The 27,248-nt window shown below is 52.7% G+C and overlaps 1 protein-coding gene across 1 annotated transcript in view; it reads right to left on the minus strand.

Annotated features, from left to right (window-relative positions):
- KIF1C (kinesin family member 1C) overlaps positions 1 to 27,003 on the minus strand; it is a 912,154-nt gene extending 885,151 nt beyond the window's left edge. The window contains exon 1 of the mRNA XM_086946204.1: positions 26,667 to 27,003. The gene's annotated coding sequence lies outside the window, so the exon portion shown is untranslated. The remainder of the gene's footprint in view (positions 1 to 26,666) is intronic.
- Positions 27,004 to 27,248: the final 245 nt, after the last annotated feature.

Below are 27,248 nucleotides of genomic sequence, written 5' to 3' on the forward strand. Positions count from 1 at the left end.
GCCCACCCTGCAGCATCGTGACTGCCTGGCACTGACAGCGCAGCCCACCCTGCAGCATCGTGACTGCCTGGCAAGGACAGGGCAGCCCACCCTGCAGCATCGTGACTGCCTGGCACTGACAGGGCAGCCCACCCTGCAGCATCGGGACTGACTGGCACTGACAGGGCAGCCCACCCTGCAGCATCGTGACGGCCTGGCAGGGACAGGACAGCCCACCCTGCAGCATCGTGGCTGCCTTGCACTAACAGGGCAGCCCACCCTGCAGCATCGTGACTGCCAGGCAGGGACAGGGCAGCCCATCCTGCAGCACTGTGACTGCCTGGCACGGACAGGGCAGCCCACCCTGCAGCACCGTGACTGCCTGGTAGGGACAGGGCAGCCCACCCTGCAGCATCGGGACTGCCTGGCACTAACAGGGCAGCCCACCCTGCAGCATCGTGACTGCCTGGCAGGGACAGGGCAGCCCACCCTGCAGCATCGGGACTGCCTGGCACTGACAGGGCAGCCCACCCTGCAGCATCGGGACTGACTGGCACTGACAGGGCAGCCCACCCTGCAGCATCGGGACTGCCTGGCACTAACAGGGCAGCCCACCCTGCAGCATCGGGACTGACTGGCACTGACAGGGCAGCCCACCCTGCAGCTTCACTTTCATGCACCCCGAGATCTGGAATAGAGCGAGAAGGCGCCCTGAGAAACATGAGCACCAGGTCAGCACCCCAGCCAGTCCACACAGGCAACAAACACACGAGAGGCGTCACAGCACTGCACAGCACCACCCCCGGGTCCATTCTCCACAAATCAGAGCAGCGACCCCTGTCCCGCTGCCTGTCCGTACACGCAGGCTCGTGTGGGAGTCCCAGGGGCGAGGCACTGGGCCATGCCCACGCCCCCACTCCACACCAGGGGTGAACCGAAGCAAGGCACCGACCAGGGGGCAGCCCCAGCTCCGAGGCCACTTGTGCTGCTGCTGATGGAGCCGGCAGCAGCTGCTCAGCAGGCTTCCTGGAAGCCGCACCAGCAGCGGATATATTTATAACCCGCACCCCTGTATTCGGCCGCAGCGCCCTCCAGATATTTATAAAATCTCAAAAATGAATGAAGCATCACAGGGCACGGGGTAAACCTGCTGCAGTGGCGTGGGGGGTTCATAGTTCAATAAACTCCTTATGGCAGGGTTCAGAAGAGTCCGCTGAAGGCATCCCGGGGTTACAACCATCTCACAGAGGGTCACTTTCTGAAACCCCACAACACTCCTCATGCTACTCACCAGGGGCTGTATTACATAGAGTGCCGGGGGGGGGGGGGCGCTACGGGCATTTGGGCCCACTTTGCGCGCCCCCGGGCCCCTTTGGTATTATAGAAGGGACCGCAGACTCTTGAGCGGCTGCTTCTGTAATACAGACAGTGCTGGCACACTTAAAGCACCAGCGCTATCTGCGGGGAGTGATCCCTCATTTGCATGGAGGCGCGCCCCATGCAAAAGAGAGAATCCCTTTGCCTCTGCGCCCGCGCCGTATTTCAGACACGGGCGCAGAGGCAAAGAAGCTGTCAGGAGGCGCACGGTCCGCCATCTAAATTGTGGCGCACTGTCACTGAGCTCCCTGATGGCAGCCTTCTGGAGGGGGGAAAAGGGTTGCCATGGACCCCCCCCAGACATCCCCCTGCAGGCGCGGGCAGTCACTCACTGCACCCACCAGCAGAGGGATCTCTGATCCCCTTTGAAACTGCAGGCGAGTGGACGCCTGCACTGTGAACACATTTCACTTGGATGCACTGTCCCCAGGACAGAGAGCACAAGTCTGCGGCTGCCCTAGGGCCAGTGCATTCTATGTAATAGGGCGCACTTACTCAGTTTGCGCCTGGCGCACCTGTTTTAAGGTACACCAGCGCCCCATTGGCAAACCACCCCAAACTTTCGGTCACACGAGAAAAGAGAATGCGAATGGTACTAGGAGAAATGGGCGTTTTGACAATGGATATGTTGTTTCCACACAATAAATTCATCCTGCACAACGACCCATCCCATCGTACACATCAAACGCCATTAAAGATGTTCGCATACTTAAGACTCAGCTCAGTAGTCAGAGAATTGCATGAGTCGTTTCCGGAAGAACCCACACCATTAAACGCACTACAGATACTCTTGACAGCACCCACACGTAAAAATGTTGTCACACGACTATATACAGCGTCCCAGAAAGAACAGACTTTAGGGCCTGATAGATCACTCCAGAGGTGGGAGGAAACAACTGGTGAAACAATATCCGAAGAGGACTGGAGTTATAGCTGCGCTCAGTTACACTTACTTACATCAAATTGAAACTTACGGATCATTCATTTTAAGTTTATCCATCAGACATATTACACACAGGTTAAATTACACCGATACAGCCTTAAAGCGGATGACAAATGTCTGCGCTGTACCGTACCCAAGGCTGACTTCTTACACATGGCATGGGCATGGCCCAGTCTGCAAACGTATTGGCAGGAAATCACAGATGCGTTATCTAATATGCTAGCCGAGCAAATACCAAACACACCACTGGTATGTCTGCTGGGCATCCGCAAACTCAAACTAGCCAAAAGACGTAAATTCCTGGCGGTAACACTTTTACTCGCAAAAAGACGGATAGCCATGAAATGGGTAGCAAAAGACCACCTAGATTAAAAGATTGGATAACAGACATGATATACTGTAGAGAAACACTAGGGGCGTATGCAGAGGAATTACCTCAGGCCTCCAGACCCAGGGACTTCTGGCAACCACTAATGGATTATCTGCAACAGACAAGTTGCACCTTGACTACAGGACACAGTGGTCAACATAGACACGAGAAGGGGACACTTGACGATTTGACGATGTTTAGCAACTGAAGCTCCCATGTAAACGACATATCAGTTCATAGCAATGACACAGGTGATTAAGACATGAGATCCTTTGTTTGTAATCCTTCTGATATTGATACTGTATTGCATGCCGCGGATTGTATTACACGGTTGATCTCTTTATATTATTGTAAATACGAAGATACTATGACATGCGTGTAAAAAAAGTTAAGACATGTATGATGTACATTGATGCTGCTTGGTGGAAAAAATAAAAACAAAAAAAAGTACACCAGGGCGCAAACTGGGAAAGTGCACCCTATACATGATAGGCCCAGGACGACTGTCCACCTCCCAAGGATTCCTCCCCCTCTACCCACGGCTCACTCATCCAACACAACCACTCCCATTCTACACACCTGGGGCCCTATTATGTAATGGATGCACGTTCCCTGTTTGCGCCCGGCTTACCTCAAAAGCACATGCCAGGCGCACATAGGGAAAGTGCCCTCTATTACATCGAATGTGTTGCCCCCCCAGGGCAGCCGCGAACTAGCGCTACCCAGGGGGCAGTGCATTCCTGTGAAAAACGGAGTGGCTGCTTTAAAGCTGCTCTGGCTTATCACAGTGCAGGCGGCACCCGCCTGCACTTTGAAGGGGGATGAAAGATCCCTTTGCAGGTGGGGGCAGTCAGTGCACCGCCAGCAAGGGCATGTCTGGAGGGTCCATGAGATCCCCTTTCCCCCGCCAGAGGGCTGCAATCAGTAGGCGCACTGACAATGCGCCTCATGAGAGCTTCTTTGCCTCTGCGCCCGCTCGCTATTACAGACGCAAAGGGATTCCCTCATATGCATGGGGCACACCCACATGCAAAAAAAGGGAACACCCCCTACCGATTGAGCTGGCACACACAAAGCACCAGCACTATCGGTATTACAAAAGGGGTCGCCCAAGCATCTGCGTCCCCTTCTGTAATTCCAAACTGCCCCGGGGGCGCGCAAAGCGTGTGCAAATGCCTGTTGCGCGGGGCCCTTATGTAATATGGCCCCTGGAAAGGACCACCCACCTCACACAGATCCCTTCCCACTACCCACGCTCACTCACCCCTCAACACAATCGCTCCACATTCTACACACCTGAAAGGTGCCATCCATCTCACACAGACCCCTGCCTTCTACACACGGCTAAGTCACCCCTAAAAACAACCACTCCGTATTCTATATACCTGGAGGGGGCAACCACTTCAATAACTTCAGACCCATCTCCCTCCTCCACTTCCCAGCCAAGGTCATCGAGAAGGCCATCAAAGCCCTACTCTGAGTACTTCAAAGCCAACTACGTCCTGGACTCCTACCAATAAGGCTTCTGAAGAAACCACAGCACCTACACCGCCCTCCTCTCCGCCACCGACTGGCATCCACGACAAAGCCCTGGACTGGATCTATTCCTTCCTCACTAGTAGAACACAGCGAGTCAGACTTCCCCCGTTCCTCTCGGAACCTACAGATATCAGCTGCAGAGTGCCTCAGGGCTCCTCCCTGAGCCCCACACTTTTCCACATCTACATGGCCCTGCTCACAGCCATCGTCAAGAGCCATGGACTCAGCATAATTTCCTACGTTGATGACACCCAGCTGATTCTCTACCTCACCAACGAGCCCACCACCGCCAGAAACAACTTTCACAAAGGGATGAAGGCCGGTGCCACCTAGATGAGAGACAGCTGCCTCAAGATCAACTCGGACAAGACCAAAGCCCTCATCCTGTGACCCAACACCTCCGTTTGAGACGACTCCTGGTGTAGCCATTATCATATTTAGTGCCCACAAGAAATTAACAAAGTGGGACAAGGAAATGCTTTTGCTGATGAAGTTGCACGGGAAACTGCAAGTGCACTCGCAAGTAAAATGTATGTACTACGATCGTAAGCTGAAAGATGGGAAAACATGTATACCGAGATTAAGGATATACAGCAATCAGCCACTGAACAAGAAAGGGCAGAATGTCAAAAGGCAGGAGAGTTAGATATGAAGGATGGTGGAGATCAAAAGATATGTTAAAATGGAAATTGCCCTATGCCTATGTATTGCATTTTGTAACTATGGCTCATGGACCTGCTCAAGTTAGTGACAAGAACACTATTTCCCAATTAGATCCAGTCTGGGATAGTCCGTTTATTCGGAAAATGACTGAACATTTGGTTAAAAATGGTATGATCTGTTTACAGCACAATCCTGGGAAGGTAGTATCAACCCCTACTGGTGGATTTTGTCCACCTCAGGTTCCCTTGGCAGCTCTCCAAATGGACTACATCCAATTGGAAGCTGTAACAATGTAAAGTACAGATTTATCAGGACCTGTTGTAGGTGATTTGGGAACTTGTGAATCGAAAACTTTTTGGGGAGATTGAGATTAACGTTGGAATAAGAGTTAAGGACAATAATTACGGGGCCAGAAGTACGAATAATTACGATTGAAACGGCTCCGTTTTTAATGAGATTGTGGTGATGAATATATTGTGCAAAAATAAGTAGGATGCAGTACCAACATTTATGAGCTGTATATTTTGATGAGCCCTGATGATGTCCTAAGGAGGACCAAACGCGTAGGCTGTTCTTGAATTATGGCTGTTTTCTTTTGGTGTTAAACTACGTAATGTGGATGAAATAATCATTGCATTGGATTCTTGAATTGATGAAAACTTTCTGTTGGAACTTGGATTTTGAAATTTTCTTGTTTCGAACTGTGAAGAATACATGTTTGACGAATTAAGAAATTGAAAATGAAGAATAGGGACTGGAATATTGGATTGGTGATTGTTTGTGAACTTGACGCTCCTTCCATCACTATTTTTCTCTATGGAACATTTTGGTCTTAACAGTGGGCCATAGGAAGTGGAGCGCCTGAACTAACAAGGACTACATTGGAATGCTATATAAATATCTCACCAGTGCATACCTAGTTGTAGTCTGTTCTTTCAGTAAGTGGGTAGAAGTCTATCCCATCAAAGACAACACAGCCTTGTCAACACCTAAAATTCTGTTAAAAGAATTCTACCCCCGTTTCGGGGCTTGTAGAATTTTATGGAGTGACAATGGCCCCCACTTCACTGGCCAGATAATAGGGTGCCTAATGAAAGGTTTAGTTGTAAAGCAAAAGTTTCATGCTGCTAATTGTCCCCCGTCAGTGGGTTTGGTAGAAAGATACAATGCCACCCTGAAATTCAAAGAAGCTAAAATTCAAGCAACAATGGGCCTTAAATTGCCAGATGCTTTGCCACTCGTTTTGTATCTGTTAGTTCCATCCCACACAGTAAGATTGGACTTTTTCCCTACGAGATAGTCTTTAGAAGGTCTATGAATGTATGGTGGCCCACAAGACCACATGATTTAAGAAATCAATGTACACTGTTTTGAGTGACTATCTGGGGAACTTGATTGAAAAATTGTTTCCGATTCATCAGCAGGTGCGTGAAGCTATTCCAGACAAATCAGAGGGTCCAACCCATGGTTTCCAACTAAGAGAATTTGTCATTCTCAGAAACTTCCAGCGTTCTAAGAATCTGGAACATCGCTGGAAAAACATCGAGCAAGTGCTGGCAACCCAAACTGCTGTCTGTGTCACCAACAGATGCCACTGGATCCATGCAGGGCACTGCAAACGAATCCCAGCAACTGTTCTCCAGCCAGAAGGCAGAAACGATCTGAAAGATATCTTACAAACTCAGAAAAGTGTTGCTCCTCTGAATGAAGATACTTTGTTCTCTGATCAAACTATGCATTCAGTAACAAGGTATGATTTACGACCAAGGAGGGGAAGGAGCAGATAAGAGATATCGGAGGACCGATTTCAATTAGTGGAACGGTTCGGCTGCGACGCAGTGGGATCGCAGAATCGGCTAAACTAGGTTCAGAGGGGGTTGTGATACCTGTTCAGTGCTGCCAGGATCTCTCTCCGACCTGTGGTGTATCGATGCCAAGAAGGAGACATGCGGAGACTGGGATCTAAGTTTTGAAACAAGACAAGCCTCTGTGTATGGTGACTCTGATCATACTCTTGATAATCTTGGCGGCAGTTTTTTGGACAATGGAAAAAGTGATTCCGACCCGAAACCTATTGCCCACTACTACTCCTGTACCCACAGAACAATTTTATTACACTCTTCCCTACCATGAGAAAAAGTACTGGATGTCCTACCTCAATAACACTTTCATACAAATGCTACATCATACCCCCAATGCTACGAACACTACCAACTGCTGGGTGTGTGGAATGACACCAGCTCACCAGAAGAAGGGAGGAACACCTTTTATTCCCTTGCCATTCTCACACAATGGTTCCTGTAGAGCCTGGTTTTCATTATTGTGGGCCACTGAAATAAGTCACAAGGTTTTTGCTGATGTGGGTAGACTCAATGCCCAGCTCAACAGGGTTTATTACCCTGATGAAGAAGAAGATACCCAAGCCAAAGGAACTGTATGGGAAATGGAGGAATATCGCAGAGGGAGAATCCTCCACCAAATATGTTTTTCCCAACACCTGAACAGCTAAGGGTTATTTACTTCCTGTTTTTGCTGTAACTAGAGCCAGAGCAGAACTTTGTGTGAGCAGTATTCCTGTGGGAAAAAGTGACTGTACCATTGCTTTAAATAATACTGCAACACTCTCCTAGGCCGAGCGGCTCTTTATAAGATGATTATTCTACCCAAGTACCTCTATGCCCTACAAAACTAGTACTACCCTCTCCCAGTAACCGTGCTATCCAGAATACACGCAGACCTGAGGGCGTTCCTCTGGCTGGGTAAACAGCCTAGAGTGGCCTTAACAACTCTTCAGAGGCACCAATACAGTGGGGGAATCTCGCTGCCAAACCTGGAGGCCTACTATTGGGCGGAGCATATTGCCCCGATCAATGACTGGCTGCACGCCCCAGCTGACCACCCAACGTATGCCCTTGAAAGGCACAAGCTGTCCTCGCAAAATGTACTGTACTATCTTTATGGGGGAACTAGACGGGAGTCGCTCCTACAGGCAACGGTTAGTACCCTCCTTCTATGGAATAAAGGTACAAAACGCACGGGATGGGAGAAGAAGCCCACTCGGCAGACGCCACTCTGGAACTGCAGGTGGCTGACGGAACTCAACAAGCTGACAGGCTTCCACAAATGGGATGACATTGGCATCTCCACCATGGGGGATGTGATAGCACAGGGGACGCTGAAATCCTTTGCGGCATTAAAGATGGAATTCGGATTGCATCCCTCGCAGGATTTTAAGTATGCGCAGCTGAGACATGCTTGGCAGGCCCAGAACATCCAGTTAGCTGAACTCCCGGAGTATGCACCACTATAGGGCAGACTACTACAAGAACACATACAAGGGAAAGCAGTCTCACTCGCGTATAAAATCTTAACCAACAACATGCTGGGCGATCTGGCGACACTTAGAAGGACATGGGAAAATGAGGTGGGAGGCATGGACGATCTCGATTGGGACAGTCTTAATGCACCCCAGAGACGATGCAATTAAGTCCAGATTGCGCCCGATTCAATTTAATGTGCTGCACAGAACATACTTTGACAGAGTGCGACTCCATAGAATGGGGAAAGCGGAGGACAGGAACTGCCTTAGATGTAAAGTGGAAGAAGGGAACTTTTACCACCTTATGTGGATGTGTGCTCCGATCCACACCTACTGGACTTGCCTTTTTCAGGAACCAAGTGAGGTCAGGAACTAAGTGAGATCCCCCTCCGGCCGGAACCCAGATTAGCCTTGTTGGGTATGACCAACGATGTCGACCTCCTCGGGCCCTTATTGACCTTCTTGGTGTTGGCACTAGTGGTAGCCAAAAGGGACATCGCAAAACACTGGGGGTCACCGGTACCTCCGGAGATAGAGGAACGGAGACGAGGCTTAGATATGTACATGGCAGCAGAAAGGGTGACTTATAAGGCTAGAGGGTGCCCGAGGAAGTTCCGTAGGGTCTGGTCAAAATGGAGACACCATCATGGCTTGGATGGGGGCTGTGAGGGGACCGCCCTATGTGCTAGTTTATCCAATCCCATGGGCACTCCCGGGAAGGTTTTGAGTGGGAGTTTGTGGGGGGAGAAGGCAGTGCTGTTCCTGGTGTCATCTTGCCCTGAGATGACTCTTGATGGAAATGTACAACTCTGGAGGGGGTGGGTGGGGACCTGGAGCTGTGTGCAGTTTAATTGCATGATTGCCATGTTATGTTCTGATAAAATGAAAAGAAAAAAATATATATATTACTGCAACAAACAACAGCACTTTTCTGTCTTCCCACAATACTTACTTTGTTTTTGTAAATAAGGGTTACTACCAATTACCCGTCGATTGGTCTGGGATTTGCCATGTGTCCTTTTTGCTTCCCCCTGTGTTCTTAGCACCTGCCTCCTATCACAAAGAGCATACATTGTTTAATTACATCTCTTTAAATAGATTCAAAAGAACCATAAATAGTGATGAAGTAGATCAAACTGATACAGCTCTGCAGCAATACGTGGATTTTAATCTGGAACTCTTTGTCTTTGTTGGTGCAGCTCTAAACAGCAGAAAGATTAGACGCCTAACCAGAGTAGTAGAAGCAGTAACTAATCAGACAGCAATGGCTCTAGGAAATATTACAGAAGAGCTCCAAATTACAAGGATTGTAACTCTTCAGAATAGAATGCTGCTTGATGTAGTGCTCGCCGATAGTGGTGGAGCATGCTGAATCATCAATAGTAGCTGTTGCGTGTTCATACCTGACCACGCCCCTTCTGTCTATAACGCCATTTCCAAATTACACAAAATAGCTGCAGAAATACATCAAGACCAAGACCCTGGTTCTGGTCTGAATGGTTACAGGGACTTCTCTCCACCTGGGGTTGGAAATTATTAATGGGAATAGTAATCATAGGAGCCATCTTTTTCACCTGGTCCTGCTGCATTCAATGTGCCCCATTGATATCCACCACTTGTATAAATATCTGTAGTAGTGCTAAACCCTCCCCAGTCAATGTTCATGAATTGAATAGAGAAATGATTATGAACACCGAAATTCATAAACTAATGAATATTAATGTGCAGGATTAATATATGTACCCCTTAGAGCAGAGGTCTTCAAACTGTGGGGCGCGCCCCCCTGGGGGGGCATGGAAACACCTCTGGGGGGGCCCTAGCTCCACCGAAAGATTGCCCTTTACATCACTCATTCCGACGTCTGAAACAAGTTTACTGCAGTGTATTCTCGAGAATCGTGGCCATACAAAACAGGACTATTTTGATTAGAGGCAACAGTCAGAGTAAATAATAACTAAGTGAAAGTGTCAACTCTGCCTTTCCTCTAATCCGAGACACAGCAGCATAAAGGCAGGAAATGGCAGCGAATTGCACTTCCATACAAAATTAAACTTAAAAACATTTACTGCTTTGCAGGGGGAGCAATGCTTTTCCCTGCCCTTCGCCCTTCTTGCTGGCGAAGAGCAGGGAAAAAGCACCGCTCCCCCTGCAAAGCAGTATATGTTTCTAAGTTTAATTTTGTATGGAAGTGCAATTCGCTGCCATTTCCTGCCTTTATTGGCCTCCTTGCTGTGGTGCCTTCTACATCGGTTCATCACACTGCGGTCTAGATATTTGATGCTACTTGTAGGGTGTTTAAACATTTTTCTGCAGGATAATTTCTGTATTCCCCCATCCTCGCTCTACTTCTGTTTATTTACCACTGCCAAACATAAATTGAGTTTTGCCTCACAGCAGGACACTCGTACAAACATTCTTACTCAACAGGCGTTCACAGTGTCAGACATGCAGACATTCTTTTACACATTAACAAACACACATAGAACATGCGACAGTTCACCGGACTGTTCCCGCATTTGAAACAGAGAAAGGTTCACAAAACTTGGGTGGGTTTAACCACCACCAGAAGGGAAAGGAATATTAGTGACTTAGAGATATCCAGAAACTTAACCCTGCGCTGGTCTTTTCAAATTGCAGCCACTGAGTCACTTTGATTCTACAAATTATGGGTTGCATAATAAGGTAAACTTCTGAGGTCACCTCTGTCGACCTTCACAAGGTAAGAGTGATGCTTTCTTTACAGAGAATCTTTATAAAGGGCAGAGGAACACCCTGATAACCATACAAAAAGGAACCATTAAATAAAAATAAGCTGAAAAAATAGATTACTATGAGGTCTTACACAGGGCATAAGTGTGCTGTGCAAATTCTTATGACCTAGTGTTCTTGCACTTTGTTGTCAAGAGGTCTCAGTTGAGAGTTTTCTCTCTGGAGTCATGACGTTTTAGCTAATTGGACTCTGCAAATCTGCTATGATGCAGGCATTTTCAGAGCCCGAGGCAAAATTACACTTGTCGTGGTATTTTCCATAATAACACTGCGTTTTAGGCCATTTGTTGCAGTTTTGCACCCCTTCCTGTTCATTAGTGACAGGGCTGTCAAGAAGCTGCCTGCAGAGCCTTAATGTAGATTCGGCCCATTAAACCCTGATAGTTGCTGAGTACTACTATCCCAGCTCTAGTCAAGGAGGCCGTTTTTGTAGCCTCCACCAGGGCCTATGATATATATTCATGCACTGACCTTGTGGCGGTTTCCCCTCCCATGATGAGTTGCCCGAGTTCAGTGGTTGTGGACCAGATTTACAGCTCACGAATCTTAACGTAAAAAAAACCCTGCCAATCGTTTTCAACTAACACCACAGGATTAAACTGGTTGTCAAAGATACTAAATCCCAACTCTCAGATATTTTAGTGATGGGGGTGGGGGGGGGGGCAGAATCCTTAAAAATATTGCTGAGGGGGCTTGGCCTAAAAAAGTTTGAAGACCTCTGCCTTAGAGTGTATTCAGCACAGCTGAAAAAGAAGGACTGGGAAACCTTAAAAACTGAATTTCTCGTTTTCTAATTCAGCTGTGCTTCATCCATGCTCACCTTTGATCTGTTTTCAGCCTGACTCTATCCTTGACACCACACATGCATAAACATTAGGTCACAAATCTAAGTTGCCTCAAGCTCAGCTCGGACAAGACCGAAGCCCTCATCCTGTGGCCCAACACCTACGTTTGAGACGACTCCTGGTGGCCTCACGAGCTAGAAACTCCCCCACACCCACTGACCACGCACAAAAACTCTGCATCATACTGGACCCTTCGCCAAAACCTCATCATGCTTCCATGTTAAACCTTAAAAACTGAATCTAAACTGAATCTCTTTTTTTCTAATTCAGCTGTGCTTCATCCATACTCACCTTTGACCTGTTTTCACTCTATCCTTGACACCACACCTGCATAAACATTAGGTCATAAATCTAAGTTGAGACATTGTAGGCTGAGAAAACATGCAAAGTCAGTACAAAAGAACATCTGATGTCTGCACTGTTGGTTTCGTGTGTGTTTTAAACAATAGTAAAGCCTTACATAAAGTTTGTTCAGATAAGCCTGTCTTGTTGTGCAGCCTCAAGACGCAACAGTTACACAAGGCACCAAGGTTGTTGATTCTTACTGGTTGTCTCATTTGTGTGCTCTTCCCAAAGCTCTATTTACCACTGGGTGTTCCTAATATGTGATTTTCCCTATATAAACCCATGTAACCATCGTTCAGTGTGCTCTCTCCTTGGGTATCTTGATGGAACTTGTCGGATGGAGACCGCATTCATGAATGCTTAATAAATAACCTATAGTTTGACTTCACTCCATTGTCGATTCCTCCTTACGTGATAAGGACTCGTGGCAAGAGTGGTGACCCTGCACCAAGCAGATTAGAATTAATCTGTTCCACATCCACACTCTTCGCCTGCTTCAGAAACCTTCAGATGTATCCCCACTGAGGCCAGGAAGACGGTCACCCACGCACTCATCATCATCAGACTCGACAACGGCAACGTACTCTAAAGGCACTATCCAGAAACTCCTCCAAAAACTTCAGAATGTGAAGAACCTCACAGCCAGACTGATCCTCAACCTTCCCGCCGCAGCAACATTTCCAAACACCTACGAGAACTCCACTAGCTCTCAGTCAACAAAAAGAGTTAAAATCCTCCACGATGCCGGACGGGCATACCTGAACCACCGCCTCTTATTCCACGAACCCCCAAAAACCTCTGCTCTGCCCAAATGACCCTTGCCACCGTCCCTTGGATCCGCAAGACCAGGACCGGAGAAAGATCCTTCTCCTACCTCGCCACCATATCCTGGAACGCCATGCCTCTTCACCTCAAGCTTGCCCCATCTCTGACACAATTCAGGAGAATCCCAAGACCTAGCTCTTCTAATGAACCACAGCGCAATGTCAGATCTGCAACGCCCTCCCCTCAGGCACCTTGAGAACCTCAAAAGTGAGTAGCCACGCTTACCAAGAGCTGATTGATTGTACCTCATGAGGATCTCTCCCGTCTACCAACGGCACACTCACCCCTAACAAAACAACTCCACATTTTACACACCTGGAGGGGCCATCCACTTCACACAGATCCCTTCCCACTATCCACGCTCACTCACCACTCAACACAACTGTGACACATTCTCCACACCTGGAAGGGCCATCCACCTCACACAGATCCCTTCCCTGTACCCAAGGCTGACTCACTTGTCAACATGTAGTACAGTAAGGGATGGTCCCAGTAGACAATTTTTTAACAAGAGAAAATGAGCAAGAACTCACAATAGGTAAAAAACAATACATACAATCAATGACTGAGCAGTGTTATTTAATCACACCGTCACATTTGCAAATATATGAATGTAGGAGAGTAGGGTCTGCTTTCCTATGGTCACCCCATTTTTTGCTTTTTGCTTCACTGGTTTTCGACTTAATGTGGCTTTGGGCCTGCTAATCAGACCCACAGCCTGCTGTTCTCTCTCTAAATTCACATCAATGTACTTTAGGTACATAACCAATTGGACATTGGGTCACCTTATCAGCCCCTGTACAGTGTACTATAGGTACCCAGGGCATAGGTGCATCCAAGGCCTACCAGGGGCTGCAGCATATCTTTTGCCACCCCTGGCTGGCTATCCAAACTCACACAACTGGCTGATCACTCAGCTGGGACAAGGTTGTGTAATCACCCCTTGCTTAGATATAGTATACCTATATCTGGACACATATACACCTATAAGTCACCCCTATGGCAGGCCTTATCAATCCTGGAGGCAGAGTGCTTGGTTTTATGTGAGACTGTGCTCTAGCATGAGCTGAGCCTGTCTGCAGCTTTCGGGACCAACTCCCTTAGCTGTTCTGAGATATTGCCATACCATATACTCTTAAGTGCATTATAATCCTCGCGGTTACTTGCTAACTCTGGTTTGGCTTTATCAAAACATGTCGTGTAAGGGGTCATACGCTTTGGAATACTACCCCCTCGCCAGTTCTGGCAACGGGGGCAGCATTCCACCCTTCTAGAGGGAGAAGACATGTTACTTTGCTTGAACGCGGTTAAATCTAACCAGAGCCCCAGCATCACAAAATGGATGCTGCTGCCACAGACACAAGTCTGGCCTCCTGCTGCTGACCGAAACTCCGGCAGGGGAGGCCTGGACAAATGGTATCCTGTCACAGGGAGGTGTTACACCACCCCAGACAGGAGATAGTGGATTTTAGCAGGGAAGGTTGAATGAAACTAGACACTGCCGGGGGCGCACAAGGCGTCCCATGCATGGCCCAGTTCAAACCGGTGCTGGGACATCCAGCCCCAGCTCTCGCGCGAAACTGGACAAAGGGGTGCAACCACCCCCTTCCTGGGTCCCACCCATAGGAGGGACCTAGCAGGTGATCCAGCCCCTTGATTTGGAATAAAGGTAGGAGCTGTGCCAATGCAATTTAGATCATCCTGACTGAAACTTAGAAACGAAACTCTGGACCCTTCGACATCCTACTCAACGTAGAAGACTGAAGAATCTCCCTTGTGGTCAAGGAGTGGCCACCCTGTGCAAGCAGGCACTGTCAGCACGACAAGACTTTCTTTGCCGTTGCTCCCGCCGGAGCTCGAACGACAGAGACCGACAAGACCTGGACTCCCAGACTTCCAACAGCCCGATCCACAGTCCTAGCAAAGCTTAGAACCGAGGAGGCGACGAGAGACGTGGGACCAGCCATCTTGAAAAGTCGACGAAGTGCTTCCTGTGCAGCTCCTGAGGTTCCCTCGATGCTGCACTTTGGGGTTTGAGAAGCCCCAGCCCCGAGCAGCCTGTGCTCCAAAGATCACCTCTCTACACTCTCCGAGTGCTGCGTGGGGCCCTTTTGCACTTTTCCTGCTCGACGCGTTGTCCGTCGCTTGCCCGTTGGCTAGTGGCCTCTGTGACGACGAAACATCGAAACTACACTGCTGGTCTGATTGCTCCAGACTGGCCCCAGCTCCCCTGAAAAGGAGCCATCGATCTGACCCTCCCGGTCCGATCAAGAAGACATCTTCAAGTCATGCGTGGGTTGCCTTTTCCAAGGCTTGGTGACTCCGAATCGAGTACCGACACCGCCGTCAGCAAGAGCCTTCGTGGGACAGCTCGTGTTCACCAGCTGGTCATCCTCGATCCTTCCTGGTCCACGTGGCAGCGGAGACAAACACCTCGACATCACCTGATTGCAACCCAACATCGCCTGGTTCCTTGCTGGTCACTGGCTAGTGACCTGAACTCTGTCCCCTCTGCTTTCAGGTACTCTACATCTTCGATCCACCCTTGGATCCAACCGGACTCTTCTCTCCTGGCCGCCTGCAGCATCTTCATCTCCAGGCTCCATAGAACTTCACGACGAAACCCTCAACACTTTGGCACCTATGCACCCGCTTCCTGTGGGTGAGGTAACGATCTAACTCCGGTGCTCCTATAGTGGATTACACTTCTAGTGTCCTAGTTTTAAGTGGCTAAGTTCTAGTCCAGTCGGAAGTCTCCGAAACCTATAACTTTCTGATTTTTACGCACCATTGACTTGTATGATAAACGCGGTTGCCTATAGACTCTGCACCCGTATCCTGTGGGCCTCTACCGACCTAACCTTCGTTAGTCCAGTGTAGGCCCAGCGATTCCCAAGCCCGTAGGCCTGTTCATTGTTCGTGACGTGGTACTTATACCACTTTCTTAATATATGGTTTGAGTGGCCACCCGGCCTATCCATAATTGTGCAGCTTATTGTATGTTATACTGTGTTCTTTGTTTAACGCTTGTGCTCCTGTGCTCATAAAGAGTTAAGGGGATTATTCTAGAAATAAATACATATATTTTATAATATATAACTTGTGTGGTGTCCTTTCATTTGGTATTAAAAGGGATTGCATATGGTAAAACAGCTGGCTTCACATGACCTCTTGAGTTTAGCCTAAGACTGCTTTGTCCACGCTACCATTAGGATAGCTGGTCTATAAGGTTGACTTACAACCAATCACCATAGGGTAGTTTGGACTGGTACAAGGTGCTCACTAGAATTAGTGGTCATCATATACCAGGCCAACTTCTCACATTGAATAATAAAATTAGAATACATACACATTGTACACAGAATAAAGGAAGGGGGTATTAGGAAATGAGGGCTATTTGTGTTAGCATGAAGTGCCATGGACAGGCGAGGAAATTGGTGCAATAAACTGATTCCCATTAGGCGCCAGAATTGGGCTTGTTATTTCGCCACTACTACACAAAAGTTTGCATGATTGGTACTAGCCAAGATGAATGAATGAATGAATGAATGAATGTTGGATTTATTGAGCGCGTGGTTACCCGGAAGCGTCCCAGCGCTGTACCACTGGGGAACCCGTTCTGGCTTTCCCTGCGAGATGGTCCCTTTACTGGGCACCCCCAAGGTGCAGCTAGGCAACCCCGGCGGTGATGGGGCCGGAGTGGAGATTAAGCCAGCTATTGCCCAGAGTTGCAGCGTGGGACCCCATGGTTAGAGTGGCACTGAGGCGAGATTTATCGGGCCCGCTGACATTCGTCCTGCGCCAGGCCGCGTCGGGAATTGAACCCTGGTCCCGGGCCAACCTCTGCCTCCGGGTCTGCTGCCTCTAACCGTTGAGCCACCCTTCTCCAAAACACAGTAGAAAAATCTCTGTTGTTTATAGGCTGGCTTGAAGAGAAGTGCTGACGTTTCGACCCCACAGACTTGTAGGTTAGTAGCTACCTTACATAGGGGTCTTCCTCAGGTCTGTGATGGGCGAGTGGGCACCGTATAAATCGTGAAGAAATCGGACGCATGGGCTCCGAAGCACAGAGAGCGGGGCAACTGCATGCTCATCGAATATGATCAGGTATGTCCCATCAAGACTAATTGAAGTAGGCCAGCCGTAGTCATCAGCTAGGGCCACTGAATACAAATCTGCTCTTGCTCCCAAAGCTGTATCACAAGAGGGCACTTGATCGCTTCTCGGTGGTCTTGACTGTATCAGGGAGAAATCAGGCCACTCAGAGCGGAATCGCTTAAGCACTGGCTGCTGTCTCCATCGAAGCAGACATGTCAACATAGCCACTCCACATTCCACAAACCTGGACGACAGTTCACCTCCCAAGGTTCTTTGTCTCTACCCAAGGCTCACTCACCCCTCAACACAACCGCTCGCCATTCTACACACCTAGAGGGGTCATCCACCTCATACAGTTCCCATCCTTCTACCCATGGCTCACTCACTCCTTGACACAACCACTCCACATTCTACAAACCTGGACAACAGTTCACCTCCCAAGGTTCCTTGTCTCTACCCATGGCTCACTCACCCGTCAACATTCTGCACACCTGGAGGGGGTATCCACCTCACACAGATCCCTCCCCTCTACCCACGGCTCACTCGCCCCTCAACACAACTGGACAGTAGCTCATTTCACACATATTCCTTCCCAAAAGTCTAACTCATCAACCCACCCACTCGACAGTCATGTCCGTGGTTGCAGACCCACTGAAACCTTATGGCTGCTCCGCTATAAAGCACCTACATGCATCAAGGACTTGCCGCTTTGCAACCACATGGAAAACAAGAGTGCACTGAAGAAGATACTCTCCACACCACAAACTGCTCTAGGGAACCATCAATGCAGAAATACCACCTGCATGGACCGACCACCGGCTCCTTAAGCCACTACTTCCCTTACGGGCCCGAGCTTTAATAGTCAGGTGTACTATTCTTAGTCGCCTTGACTATTGCAATGCGTTGCTACTCGAGTCCCCAGCCATGCTGTTAGACAGACTCCAAAGAGTACAATCTGCTGCTGCTAAATTAGCCCTTGGCTGGCCTAGGAGATAATCGGCCACAGCGGCGATGGTCGAACTACACTGGCTCCCGTTGAAACAGCGAGTGGCCTTCAAATCCCTCTGTCTCGTTTTCAAAGCCCTGCAGGGACTTGGGCCGAGCTCTCTACAAGCCATGTTTGACTGTTACATCCCAACCAGAGCCCTTCGCTCTACAACAGCATGCCTTGTAAAAGTACCGAGATTTTAAAAAGTTTGGACCGGAGGCAGATCCTTCAGAGTTGCAGCTGCTAAACTATGGAATAGCATGCCCCTAGACATCCGTCAAACGAAAGAACTCCTCCCTTTCAGGAAACTGGTCAAAACCTGGCTGTTTCCTAAATGTTAACTTGCTGGCCACTTACTGCTGCCCCCCCTGTGCTTCCCCCTCTGGAGATATCTCAGCGCCAGGATGCCTGTCAGGTGACAGCCGCGCTATACAAATGTTTTAAATAAATAAAATAAATAAATAAGTAAGGGTACAACAGTAGGAAAGCAGACATTCTGAATCGTAAGGTACCACTACCAAAAAAACAAGGTCTTGGCACTGCCATAGGGATGTGGCGGTGGTACACAGGTGAATCAGCGCTAAAACGGACTGGTAGCCAAGAACAATGCAACGTAAAGGGTATGTGCGCCTGAACCAGGAGACCTGTTTTAAACCTCAAGACATTAACAAGCTCCTTTGTAACCATCAGTTCGCTCCCCCGCACACTGATACAATTACCTGCCATTTCACTTAAAAAAGAATGAACAGTCCAGGCTCGGCCCCCTTCGCAGGAAAGGCGGCAGCACTCCTAATCTTGCCACTACTGTGAAACCCCTCCAGTTCTTGGAGCTGCTCCGAGATGCTGGTGTTTTGGCGCCCGGAGGTGCCGGGTGTACCCTGCTGGTACACAGCGTGTTTCTGGATGGTCACTGAACTTTCCACAAACTTTTGAATAAGAGACTTAGCAACGTGCAAACAATGCCATGGCAGTGCGAGGCGTCAAAGTAAGACATCCACCCAGAGGAGGCTTTGCAGACTTCCCAAGCCAGGCCTGTGCTGGCCAAGGGAGGTCCCGCTCACGCAGAGATGAGGAGCCAGCTGCCACGCAAAGACGGGGGGAGTCACGCACAGATTGGGGGGGGGGGGGGGTGTCACGCACAGATGGGGGGGGGGTCACGCACAGATTGGGGAGTGACCCAGAGATGGGGAATCAAGCACAGATGGGGAACCACGCACAAATGGGGAATCACGCACAGATGGGGAGAGTCACTCAGCATAGAGGCGCCTCTCAGAGCGTGCGGCCGCTGTAGGGTGGGGCGTGGGGTACAGGCACGTCAGGTGTTTGTGGGTGCAATGCATAACTATCTAAACTGAAAGGGGTGAGTCGGCGTGCCATGCGAGGTCAGAGGGCGGGGAAGAGGCAGGCTGGCCAATCACTCACCCGCCCATGCAACTCAAGCGACCCAATGCCTGTCCAGGGTGGGCAGTGGGCAGCGGGCAGCCCTCCTTCCGAGAGCTCCCGAGCCAGCTCAGGGTGGGCAGAGGGCAGCCCTCCTTCCGAGAGCTCCCGAGCCAGCTCAGGGTGGGCAGAGGGCAGCCCTCCTTACGAGAGCTCCTGAGCCCGCCCAGGGAGGGCAGAGGGCAGGCGTCCTTCCGAGAGCTTCTAGGCCAGCCCAGGGTGGTTAGAGGGCAGCTCTCCTTCCAGAGTTCCTGAGCCAACCCAGGGTGGGCAGAGGGCAGCCCTCCCCTCCGAGAGCTCCTGAGGCCGCTCAGGGTGGGCAGAGGGCAGCCCCCCCTCCGAGAGCTCCTGAGCCAGCTCAGGGTGGGCAGAGGGCAGCCCCCCCTCCGAGAGCTCTGGAGCCAGCTCAGGGTGGGCAGAGGGCAGCCCCCCCTCCGAGAGCTCCAGAGCCAGCTCAGGGTGGGCAGAGGGCAGCCCCCCTCCGAGAGCTCCTGAGCCAGCCCAGGGTGGGTAGAGGGCAGCCCCCCTTCGAGAGCTCCTGAGCCAGACATGGGTGGGCAGAGGGCAGCCCTCCTTCCGAGAGTTCCTGAGCCAGCCCAGGGTGGGCAGAGGGCAGCCCTCCTTCCGAGAGTTCCTGAGCCAGTCCAGGGTGGGCAGAGGGCAGCCCTCCTCCCAGAGCTCCTAGGCCAGCCCAGGGTGGGCAGAGGGCAGCTCTCCTTCCAGAGTTCCTGAGCCAACCCAGGGTGGGCAGAGGGCAGCCCTCCTCCCAGAGCTCCTAGGCCAGCCCAGGGTGGGCAGAGGGCAGCCCCCCCCTCCGAGAGCTCCTGAGCCAGCTCAGGGTGGGCAGAGGGCAGCCCCCCCTCCGAGAGCTCCTGAGCCAGCCCAGGGTGGGCAGAGGGCAGCCCTCCTTCCGAGAGTTCCTGAGCCAGCCCAGGGTGGGCAGGGGGCAGCCCTCCTTCCGAGAGTTCCTGAGCCAGCCCAGGGTGGGCAGAGGGCAGCACCCCTCCGAGAGCTCCTGAGCCAGACCAGGGTGGGCAGAGGGCAGCCCTCCTTCCGAGAGTTCCTGAGCCAGCCCAGGGTGGGCAGAGGGCAGCCCTCCTTCCGAGAGTTCCTGAGCCAGCCCAGGGTGGGCAGAGGGCAGCCCCCCCCCCCCCCTCCGAGAGCTCTGGAGCCTGCCCAGGGAGGGCAGAGGGCAGCCCCCCCTCCGAGAGCTCCTGAGCCAGCCCAGGGTGGGCAGAGGGCAGCCCTCCTCCGAGAGCTCCTGAGCCAGCCCAGGGTGGGCATAGGGCAGCCCTCCTTCCGAGAGTTCCTGAGCCAGCCCAGGGTGGGCAGAGGGCAGCCCTCCTTCCGAGAGTTCCTGAGCCAGCCCAGGGTGGGCAGAGGGCAGCACCCCTCCGAGAGCTCCTGAGCCAGACCAGGGTGGGCAGAGGGCAGCCCTCCTTCCGAGAGTTCCTGAGCCAGCCCAGGGTGGGCAGAGGGCAGCCCTCCTTCCGAGAGTTCCTGAGCCAGCCCAGGGTGGGCAGAGGGCAGCCCCCCCCCCCCCTCCGAGAGCTCTGGAGCCTGCCCAGGGAGGGCAGAGGGCAGCCCTCCTCCCAGAGCTCCTAGGCCAGCCCAGGGTGGGCAGAGGGCAGCCCTCCTTCCGAGAGTTCCTGAGCCAGCCCAGGGTGGGCAGAGGGCAGCCCCCCCCCTCCGAGAGCTCTGGAGCCTGCCCAGGGTGGGCAGAGTGCAGCCCTCCCCTCCGAGAGCTCCTGAGCCAACCCAGGGTAGACAGAGGGCAGCTCTCCTTCCGAGAGTTCCTGAGCCAGCCCAGGGTGGGCAGAGGGCAGCCCCCCTCCGAGAGCTCATGAGCCAGCCCAGGGAGGGCAGAGGGCAGCCCTCCTCCCAGAGCTCCTAGGCCAGCCCAGGGTGGGCAGAGGGCAGACCTCCTTCCGAAAGTTCCTGAGCCAGCTCAGGGTGGGCAGCGGGCATCCCCTCCTAGGAGCTGGAGCACCCGTCCCCGGGGCCTGGCGGAGACTGGAAGGGGATCAGCCGCCCTGCCACCCCCGAGACAGCTCCTGCCTCTTCTGCGCGGCTCCCGAGGCTTCCTCCGCCCTCTGCACCCTCACATGACCGGCCCGGCATCCTGCAGCGTGCCCGGCATAGCTCAGCTCCCTCCCTGCCTGCCTGCCCTGCATTCCTGGGCCTGTCAGGGCCTCCGCCCTGGGGCGGCCGAGGGAGCTGCGGCGTCAGGGGCCCTCGGGTCCCTGCATCACCGGAGACCCGCACAGCGCCTCCCTCGATGCTCCATCAGACAGCGCTGCCCCTCGGGAACACCGCACCGTGGGAAACAGACAGCTCCTCTTATAGTGCCCCCCCAGACTCCAGGCAGCTCCTCTTACAGTGCCCCCCCCCAGACTCCAGAGTCCAGACAGCTCCTCTTATAGTGCCCCCCAGACTCCAGGCAGCTCCTCTTATAGTGCCCCCCCCCCAGACTCCAGGCAGCTCCTCTTATAGTGCCCCCCCCAGACTCCAGACAGCTCCTCTTATAGTGCCCCCCAACTCCTCAAACACAGCTCCCCAGACTCCAGACAGCTCCTCAAACACTGCTCCCCCAGACAGCTCCTTCAGACTGCACACCTCTTCAAACACAGCTCCCCCAGACACTGCCTCAAACTCAGCTCCCCCAGACACCGCCTCAAACGCAGCTCCCCCAGACAGCTCCTCAAACACAGCTCCATCAGACTGCACACCTCTTCAAACACAGCTCCCCCAGACACCGCCTCAAACGCAGCTCACCAGACAGCTCCTCAAACACAGCTCCATCAGACTGCACACCTCTTCAAACACAGCTCCCCCAGACACCGCCTCAAACGCAGCTCCCCCAGACAGCTCCTCAAACACAGCTCTCCCAGACAGCTCCTCAAACACAGCTCCCTCAGACTGCACACCTCTTCAAACACAGCTCCCCCAGACACCGCCTCAAACGCAGCTCCCCCAGACAGCTCCTCAAACGCAGCTCCCCCAGACACCGCCTCAAACGCAGCTCCCCCAGACACCGCCTCAAACGCAGCTCCATCAGACTGCACACCTCTTCAAACACAGCTCCACCAGACACCGCCTGAAACACAGCTCCCCAGACAGCTCCTCAAACACTGCTTCCTCAGACTGCACACCTCTTCAAACACAGCTCCCCCAGACACCGCCTCAAACGCAGCTCCCCAGACAGCTCCTCAAACACAGCTCCATCAGACTGCACACCTCTTCAAACACAGCTCCCCCACACACCGCCACAAACGCAGCTCCCCCTCAAACACAGCTCCATCAGACTGCACACCTCTTCAAACACAGCTCCCCCAGACACCGCCTCAAACGCAGCTCCCCCAGACAGCTCCTCAAACACTGCTCCATCAGACTGCACACCTCTTCAAACGCAGCTCCCCCAGACACCGCCTCAAACGCAGCTCCCCAGACAGCTCCTCAAACACTGCTCCATCAGACTGCACACCTCTTCAAACGCAGCTCCCCCAGACAGCTCCTCAAACGCAGCTCCCCAGACAGCTCCTCAAACACTGCTCCATCAGACTGCACACCTCTTCAAACGCAGCTCCCCCAGACAGCTCCTCAAACGCAGCTCTCCCAGACAGCTCCTCAAACACAGCTCCATCAGACTGCACACCTCTTCAAACACAGCTCCCCCAGACAGCTCCTCAAACACAGCTCCATCAGACTGCACACCTCTTCAAACACAGCTCCCCCAGACACCGCCTCAAACACAGCTCTCCCAGACAGCTCCTCAAACACAGCTCAATCAGACTGCACACCTCTTCAAACACAGCTCCCCAGACAGCTCCTCAAACACAGCTCCATCAGACTGCACACCTCTTCAAACACAGCTCCCCCAGACACCGCCTCAAAACGCAGCTCTCCCAGACAGCTCCTCAAACACAGCTCCATCAGACTGCACACCTCTTCAAACACAGCTCCCCCAGACAGCTCCTCAAACACAGCTCCATCAGACTGCACACCTCTTCAAACACAGCTCCCCCAGACACCGCCTCAAACACAGCTCTCCCAGACAGCTCCTCAAACACAGCTCCATCAGACTGCACACCTCTTCAAACACAGCTCCCCCAGACAGCTCCTCAAACACAGCTCCATCAGACTGCACACCTCTTCAAACGCAGCTCCCCAGACAGCTCTTCAAACACAGCTCCCCCAGACAGCTCCTCAAACACAGCTCAATCAGACTGCACACCTCTTCAAACACAGCTCCCCAGACAGCTCCTCAAACACAGCTCCATCAGACTGCACACCTCTTCAAACACAGCTCCCCCAGACACCGCCTCAAAACGCAGCTCTCCCAGACAGCTCCTCAAACACAGCTCAATCAGACTGCACACCTCTTCAAACACAGCTCCCCCAGACACCGCCTCAAACACAGCTCTCCCAGACAGCTCCTCAAACACAGCTCAATCAGACTGCACACCTCTTCAAACACAGCTCCCCAGACAGCTCCTCAAACACAGCTCCATCAGACTGCACACCTCTTCAAACACAGCTCCCCCAGACACCGCCTCAAAACGCAGCTCTCCCAGACAGCTCCTCAAACACAGCTCCATCAGACTGCACACCTCTTCAAACACAGCTCCCCCAGACAGCTCCTCAAACACAGCTCCATCAGACTGCACACCTCTTCAAACACAGCTCCCCCAGACACCGCCTCAAACACAGCTCTCCCAGACAGCTCCTCAAACACAGCTCCATCAGACTGCACACCTCTTCAAACACAGCTCCCCCAGACAGCTCCTCAAACACAGCTCCATCAGACTGCACACCTCTTCAAACGCAGCTCCCCAGACAGCTCTTCAAACACAGCTCCCCCAGACAGCTCCTCAAACAATGCTCCTCAGACTCCACAGTTACTCTTACACTGTTCCCCCAGACTCCATAGCTCCTCCAACACTGCTCCCTCTGTGTTACGTGGTATAAAGGACATGACGCCAATAGTCAAAGTAAGAGACTCCATTAGGTCTCATAGATGAGAAGCCCACGGCTGACTCCTTGCTCCTCCAGACCACCGTCACACTGAACGACAACACTCTCAACAATATTGAAACACAAAACGAGAGGCAACATAAACAATGTGTTCATGGAGTTAGAACACGATTTAAAAAAGTCCAAAGGAAGCAAAGGACCCATTCCTCTTATTGTTTGTTGTTAGTGTGTATGTCTCTCGCTTCGGGTTTACATAGATCTCGTGTAGGACCCCTTGGTAGCTGGGCACTTGAGGTGGGCAGCCTTTGCTTGATACACAGGGCGTACTCCAGGGGGGCAGCGACAGGTCCCCGAGCTGCCAGCGTCTGTTAACATTAACCATCCCTCTGCAGCTCGATGCACAAGACGAGCCGCACATGTGGTCTATCAGTATGCAACATTTACAGCACTCAGACTTTACACAGCTCGTCTTAAACTGCTCCCTCAGACTCCTGACCTGACAGCCCCTCCAAAACAACCCCCCCACACTTGACAGCCCATGGTAGTATATCCCTCAGACCCCTTGCATACCCTCAGGCAGCTCCCTCACACTCCTGACAGCCCATGGCAGTACATCCCTCAGACCCCTAGCATACCCTCAGGCAGCTCCCTCACACTCCTGACAGCCCATGGCAGTACATCCCTCAGACCCCTAGCATACTCCCAGGCAGCTCCCTCACACTCCTGACCTGACAGCCCCTCAAAAACACCCCCCCCCCCCACTTGACAGCCAATGGTAGTATATCCCTCAGACCCCTAGCATACCCCAAGGCAGCTCCCTCAGACTCCTGACCTGACAGCCCATGGTAGTACATCCCTCAGACCCCTAGCATACCCCAGGCAGCTCCCTCACACTCCTGACCTGACAGCCCCTCAAAAACACCCCCCCCCACTTGACAGCCAATGGTAGTATATCCCTCAGACCCCTAGCATACCCCAAGGCAGCTCCCTCAGACTCCTGACAGCCCATGGCAGTACATCCCTCAGACCCCTAGCATACTCCCAGGCAGCTCCCTCACACTCCTGACCTGACAGCCCCTCAAAAACACCCCCCCCCACTTGACAGCCAATGGTAGTATATCCCTCAGACCCCTTGCATACCCTCAGGCAGCTCCCTCACACTCCTGACAGCCCATGGCAGTACATCCCTCAGACCCCTAGCATACTCCCAGGCAGCTCCCTCACACTCCTGACCTGACAGCCCCTCAAAAACACCCCCCCCCCCACTTGACAGCCAATGGTAGTATATCCCTCAGACCCCTAGCATACCCTCAGGCAGCTCCCTCACACTCCTGACCTGACAGCCCATGGTAGTACATCCCTCAGACCCCTAGCATACCCCAGGCAGCTCCCTCACACTCCTGACCTGACAGCCCCTCAAAAACACCCCCCCCCCACTTGACAGCCAATGGTAGTATATCCCTCAGACCCCTAGCATACCCTCAGGCAGCTCCCTCACACTCCTGACCTGACAGCCCATGGTAGTACATCCCTCAGACCCCTAGCATACCCCAGGCAGCTCCCTCACACTCCTGACCTGACAGCCCCTCAAAAACACCCCCCCCCCCACTTGACAGCCAATGGTAGTATATCCCTCAGACCCCTAGCATACCCCCAGGCAGCTCCCTCACACTCCTGACCTGACAGCCCACGGCAGTATATCCCTCAGACCCCTAGCATACCCCAGGCAGCTCCCTCACACTCCTGACCTGACAGCCCACGGCAGTATATCCCTCAGACTCCCGACAGCTCCTCGCACACTGCTCCCTCAGAGCCCTGACACTGCTCCCTCAGAGCCCTGACACTGCTCCCTCAGAGCCCTGACACTGCTCCCTCAGAGCCCTGACACTGCTCCCTCAGAGCCCTGACACTGCTCCCTCAGAGCCTTGCCCCTGCGCCCTCACTCTCACTCATAACTTGACAGCCCCTCGTGCCCTGTCCCTCACACCCCTGACCTGTCAGCCCTTCCATACACAGCCCCCTGACAGCCAATGGTGTCATATACCTCAGACTGACAGTCCCTCCTCAGACAGTCCCCACCCCCGAGACTTCTGACAGTCCCTCCCAGACACCCCTCAGGCTCCAGACCCCCCCCCCCCCCCCCCCGTGTCTGACACTACACTGGCCCCCCCTCCCTCCCGCCCGTCACTCACCTCCGGGCCGGGGTCACCGGCTGCCCATCTCTTCCGCCAATCAGGTGCGGGCGAGGGCGCGAGCCGGCCGTGGAGGCGGTGCGCGCGAGGGCACGGGACAGCCGGTGTCTGCGCGCGAGCCGTCCCGGCCGTGGCGCAGGCGGTTGGGGCGGAGGAGGCGGGCGCGAGCTCTCGCGGGGGGGTCGGCTCACGGACGGGGCACTTTCCGCCCTTGTTGACGGTTCCCGGGGGCCGCGGGGAGCTCGGACGGGAAGTTTCAGGAAAGTTTCGGGACCGGACTCTTCCTCCTCCGCCCCAGCGGCGGTGGCGCTGCTGCTCGCTACGCCGGCCCCCGCCCGCGCGTGACGTCAGCGCGCCGCAGGCCGGAGGAGGGCGGGGCCAAAAGGACAGGCGGCAGGTGGGGTCCAGAGGGAGACCCCTGAGAGCAGAGGGTGACCTATGAGAGCAGAGAGTGACCCCTGAGAGCAGAGAGTGACCTATGAGAGCAGAGAGTGACCCCTGAGAACAGAGGATGGACCTCAGCAACACTGCATACAACAGCAACACTGCATCAATGAACCATAGCAACACTGTCCATACAAC

The sequence above is a fragment of the Lissotriton vulgaris genome, chromosome 12, assembly GCF_964263255.1.
Source record: "Lissotriton vulgaris chromosome 12, aLisVul1.2, whole genome shotgun sequence".
Lineage (NCBI taxonomy): Eukaryota > Metazoa > Chordata > Amphibia > Caudata > Salamandridae > Lissotriton > Lissotriton vulgaris.